The sequence below is a fragment of the Emys orbicularis genome, chromosome 2, assembly GCF_028017835.1.
Source record: "Emys orbicularis isolate rEmyOrb1 chromosome 2, rEmyOrb1.hap1, whole genome shotgun sequence".
NCBI lineage: Eukaryota > Metazoa > Chordata > Testudines > Emydidae > Emys > Emys orbicularis.
In genome coordinates this window covers 39,031,359-39,037,358 of record NC_088684.1, presented here as the reverse complement: position 1 = coordinate 39,037,358, position 6,000 = coordinate 39,031,359, and positions in this window count along the sequence as shown.

The window sequence follows — 6,000 nt, the reverse complement described above, 5'->3', positions numbered from 1 at the left end:
TGCTCAGTGTAACTCCCCCTCCACTCCACATAATGCTGAGTACCACAAGCAATGATGGGCAAATGAGAATGATATCATGCATGGTAACCCACCTCAGCTTTTTAGGGCAGTACTATAGCAGCACTACATATTATTCTTAAGTTTGTCAGGATTTGATTTAAAGTGATGGCAGTAAACATAGCTTTCAGCTGACAAACTGAAATTGACAAGAAAAATCCATTGCTAAATGTGGTTGTGAATATAACCTCTCTCTTCTCCTCCCCAGTTTGTGCCTGCAGGGATTGGGCAGTAGGTAGAGAGCAAGTGGGGCCATGACAGGGGAGCTGCAGACCGCTCCCTACACAGCTGCAGGGCCAGGGACACTGGATCCTTGCAGGCGCAAGGTGGAGGGAAGGCGGTGGTCCTGTAGGGATAGAACAGAGACCTCTTGCCAGGGCTGCCTGGAGGAAAAGCAGGGGCGGGCACAAGGGGGGACAAGCAGGGGCATAGCCCTCCCCCAATCGTTGAGGGCACAGAACTCCTCCTGCCCCATGGTGGAGGGCAGGGGGAGTGAATGCCTGTCCCCATTTGTCCCTCCACCCCAACTCAGATACCCACTTCACCCATCCCCATGTCTCTGTGCCCCCACCCAGCCACTCCCTCGTCCCTATGTGTCCCTGTACCGCCTCCCCATGTCTGTGTCCCCACCCTGTCACCCCATCCCTATGTAGCTCTGTACCCTATCACTATGTGGCCCTGCACCTCCCTCCCCACTGTGGCCCTGCGCCTCCACTGGCATTCAGCCCCCGCCCCCACCCACTAGCCCTTGTCTGACCCCCTCTATCTGGGCTGATAGGTGATGTGAAGAAGGCAGGCTCTCTCTTCCCTTGCTGCCTGGGAGCTGCTGCTTTGTTCTATCACCACAGCGCCCTCTTGTGGGCAAAAGGCAGAATTGCAGAAGTTGTTTTCTGCTGGGAGCTGCTGCTGTTCTTGTGGCACATCGCCCTCTGGTGGGCAAAAAGCAGAACTGCGGCAACATTTCAGCAGCTTTTTTCTGCACAAAAAATTAAAAATGCTGGGCTCATTGATTATGGTGTATTAATTCTGCACAGTAGCACAGAATTCGCCCAGGAGTAGTTTAAGCAGCATGTGATGTGTTTTGCTAATGAGGAGTGATTCTGGAAGATCAAATGGAGCACGCAGAAACACATTTAAAACCCCTTTAAATAAACATCTGGCTGCTAAGACTTGGGCCTTGTCTACATATCACTTTTGTTGGTATAACTGATGTTGCTCAGGGATATGAAAAAAAACCACACCCGAGTGACAGAGTTACACCAACAGAAGCGCCGGTGTGGACAGCACTACATTGGCAGCAGCGCTTCTCCCACTGCCAAAGCTACTAATGCTTGTGGAGGTGGTTTCATTCTGCCACAAGGAGAACTCTCGCCTGTCCGCCTGGAGTGGTTATACCAGTGATCTTACAACTGTGGCACTGTAAGCTCGCTACTGTAGACAAGGTCACAATGTTTCATGACTACAGACACAACTTTAGCATGTAAATGGTGCCAAAAGTTAACCTAGTTCTAATTTAGACTAATGACAAGTAGCTGTGTGGCCTTTCCTTTTTTCTTAAAATAAACTGTAACACACTTAAAAAAATAAATCTATTCCTCAGGGCTGAATGGGAAGTGTTCTCCAGTGTGTATGGAAGCCTAATGTATTAGTGGCTGTACTCTGCAAGCCATGTTTTCATAATCAAATTTTGCAAACCTTTTGATTGTAGAGACAACCTTCCAAGTATACATGCTGCTATGCTCTCCTGCTAGGTCTGTACAATCCCTAGTATCACTATTGCTCTGGGGTATAAAGCAGTAGAGTGAATTTAACGTGACCGGACAGTGTCAGTGCTGTGAAGTGGAATACAGCAGCCATCATCCCGCTTTAGACAACAGCAGCCTCAGACCTAGGTACTTTAATTTAGGATGGAAGTGAACTCCTCCCCTACCCACCAAATAAAAATCTAGTTGCAGGAGGGGGTAACTGGAGACTTCCTCCAGTCCAGTAGTTATGAAGCAGGGGAGACAAAGCAAGGGCCCCAGAGGACTTTACTGGGTGTGGCATGGCTTCTCTTACTGTGTTCTAACAGTACATAGAGAGCACTGGCTCCTGGCTAAATAGTTGGTCTCTCTGCTACCCCTAAACGCATAGCACTTCAAGGAAGGAAAACTTCAGCATTAATAGCAATTTTATGTTGCAAGCACCGGCTTGTGGCAGGATTAAATAAGGCTAGGGTCCTGGCTGGCCTATCACACAATAGGACAAAGAACACGAGCCATGAGTGGTGTTGTTCAGTACTTGTGCAGCTCCCAAGGCAATTCCACATTCATTGATGTCTCACAGGGTCTGATTCCAAAGGCAAAGATAAGGAGTCACAAGTGGCATTACTGCTTGTGCTGCATTTAGGCTTCTGCTTGAGCTGCTGCTTCTTCCCCTTTCCTAGCTTGATTTTATTCCCTGCAGTCACAGAGAAATACAAATCATCATTATTAATCATTGATACAGCATTTTACAAGCTAGTGAGACATTTTCAGTAACACTACTTAGTGTATGGTCAGCTGGGAGCACTGCTACAGCTGGTTCATTCCAATTTGGCACAGGAACCATACCAGGACTCAGTCAGTCATTAATGCCCAAGAGCCTGACTCATCAGCTAGATGTGATGCTGCTCTATTTAGAAGTCTGTTTAGTTTGCAAATCTCCCCTTCTCTCCTCAATGCACTCAACCCATTTGCTCCAGAAATACCTGATGAATAAACTCAGTTCATGCTACTTTAGTGGATTCTACTGATCTGAGTGACATTCCCTGTACTTAAAATAGGGAGAGACATTGGGTCTAGTCATAGTCTCATAGAAAGTGCAAACATGGTACGTGGACATGGCTGAAGTGCTACCTCCTGGCAATAATGCATGTTAGACTACCCTCACTTACACCAGATGGGCCTAGGTGATCACCCAACATCACACATGAATGGTTCCAAGTACCTTAGATCAGAAGCAGATCCAAGAAAGGCACGATCACCCTCCACTTCTTTATGACTACATGGGGTGAGGAACCAAAACTAGTTTCTGCTTTAAACATGTGGTCACACGATGGCAGAGATTGAAAACCACTGCCCTCGACCATGGCATGAAGCCCACCATTAGTTCTCACAGGGCTAGTAAAGGAGACACAGGCAAGGTTGGAATGAGGTAAAACTTGGCCCCTCAGCAGGGGGTGAGAATTCCTCTTCTCTGTGCTTGCACTCCTGACTTGATTTCTCTCTCAAGCTACAGTCCAGCAGTGGGATCACATCAGGTAATGAGGCAGGCTTAATAAGAGCACAAAACAAGGGAAGCAGAGGCTCCAGGAGGAATTGAGAGACCATTAGTGCTGGTGGGGAAAGAAACTCAAGCTAAGTAGACTCAGCTAAACCCTGAAGGCAGGTGTATTGTGCTAAGCTAAGAATTGTGTTTAAATTGAAATAGGGATTGAACTAGAGTTGGGTAGTTTGTGTGGAGGTAGTACAGGAAATGGAAGCCAATGAGAACTAGAGAGAGGACTTTTCAATGCAGTCAGAGCAAGTCTCTGTGGAAAGTGAACACCATTTAATACCTAATAATTTTACCATTTATATGATGGGCCAAGGTGGTCTCTAGTTTTAGAGCTGAACTGACAACAGTACTATGCCCTTCCATAGTGCTTCCTGGACAGCTTCACAAATGAGTTAACTACCTCATGGGCTGAGATATGGTTCAGATACTTCTAATTTCAAAGATGGTGGACAGGGACTGTTGCAGGAAAAAACAGCAAAAGCAAAAAACACTTAGCTCTAATAAAGTGATTTTCATCCACAGAGCTGAAAGCACTTCTCAGGGAAAGGTAAGTATAGATGGGGAGATGAAGCAGACAAAAAATTGACTTGCCCAAACAGTGGCAGAACCATATCTCCTAATGCCCAGTCTAGTTCTCTATCCTCTGTATAACATTGCCGTCCTGCAAAATACATGGACTAGAATCAGCATCTAGGAGCCTCTTTGGAAGTGGTCAAGAGCTTACCACACACAATATAATGCTGCTTCCAACCTTTTTAAATACAGGGCATATATTTGAAATAGCAGAACTGCAGCACAACATACTGAGTCAACTACTACACTGACATTGAAAATCAGCACCACATCTACAGTGCTGGTACCAGAATACCACAGCGAGTAGCACCTTGGAAATGCCAAAATAGCTAAGACGCTTGTGATGGATGACCTAAATAGACGCAATGATCAACAATGTAAGAGTGCTTTGTCGATTCAACTATTTAATGACCTGAAAATCAAAAAGGAATCCTACCAAAAGTAGAATCATGGATAAATTGCTAAGGATGAGTACAAAAGAATAGCACAAGCATGTGGGGACAAAATCAGAAAGGGAAAGGCATAAAATGAGTTACACCTGGCAAGGGACATAAACAGCAATAAAAAGAGGTTCCAGAAATACATTAGAAGCAAGAGAAAGACTAAGAAATGTGTAGGTTCACCACTTAGCGGGAAAGCAGAGCTAACCACAGATGAGAGCAAGGAGCCGGAGACATTTAAATACCTATTTTGCTGGTCTTCACTAAAAAAGTTAATTGTGACCAGATGCTTAACCCAATTAATATTAACAAAGGGGAAGGAACACAAGCCAGAATAGAGGAAGACCAGGTTAAAGCATATTTAGATGCATCAGATGTGTTCAAGTCGGTAAGGCCTGAAAAAATTCAACCGAGGGAACTTAAGGAACCAGTTGAAGCAATCTTGGAACTTTAGAACTCCTGGATGCTCCTGACTGGAAAAGGGCAAATATAGTACCTATCTTTAAAGAGGACCTGGGGAAGTATAGACCAGTCAGCCTAACTTCCATACCTGAAAAGCTACTGAAACAACTTATTAAACAATCACTTTGTAAGCATCTAGCAGCTAATAGGGTAGTAAGTAATAGCCAGCATGGATTTGTCAAGAACAAATCATGCCAAATCAAATTAATTTCCTTATTTGACAGGGTTACTGGCCTAGTGGCTGGAGGGAAGCAGTAGACATATCTTGATTTTAGCAAAGCTTTTGACACAGTTCACATGACATTCTGATAACCATGGAAGGTAGGACAAGAAGTCATGGGCTTAATCTGCAGCAAGGGAGATTTACGTTAGAGATTAGGGAAAAAAATTCTAATTATAAGGATAGTTAAGTACTGGAACAGGCTTCCAAGGGAAGTTAAGGACTTCCCATAATTGGAAGTTTTTAAGAACTTAGACAAAACTGTCAGGGATGGTCTAGGTTTACTTGGTCCTGCCTCACTGCAGGGGCCTGGACTAGCTAACCTCTTAAGGTCCCTTCCAGCCCTACATTTCTATGATTTCTTCACTGGCCACAAGCCACTACTGGAATGGAGTGCTTCGTGAAGGCTGAAATAAATCTTGTGTATCATAAGCGAAAATGAACTAAGTCACACAGGACACTTGGCACAGCCAGGAATAGAATCCCGACACTTTGAATGTTGCAGTTCATCACTTCCTCAGTTATGATCTCACGTTTCAAAGATTCTGCTGCTCTTTGCGTTTCCGTAGAAAATCTCCAAATACTTTGCAAACTGACCACTAGTGGCAGCAGAAGCTAATTACAACTTTGGTAATTAAACATGGTACATTTTTAAGTTTATTTATAATTTGTTACACTGACAGTTACAAAACAAAACTAGCACAACAGGCAGAACAGGCTTTAGGGGGAAACCTAGAAGAGGAGGTTACTTACCTGTAACTGGAGGTTCTTCGAGATGCGTGGTCCCTATATGTATTCCACTGTGGGTTACGCATGTGCACCATGCGCCCGGAGTCAGAGAATTTGAAATTAGCATGTTACTCCTCACACATGCTCTGGTTTGCCTTGTGCTCCTGACCGAGGTGATAAAGAGCAGTGTGGACTGAGCACCTCTTCAGTTCCTTCTCCATT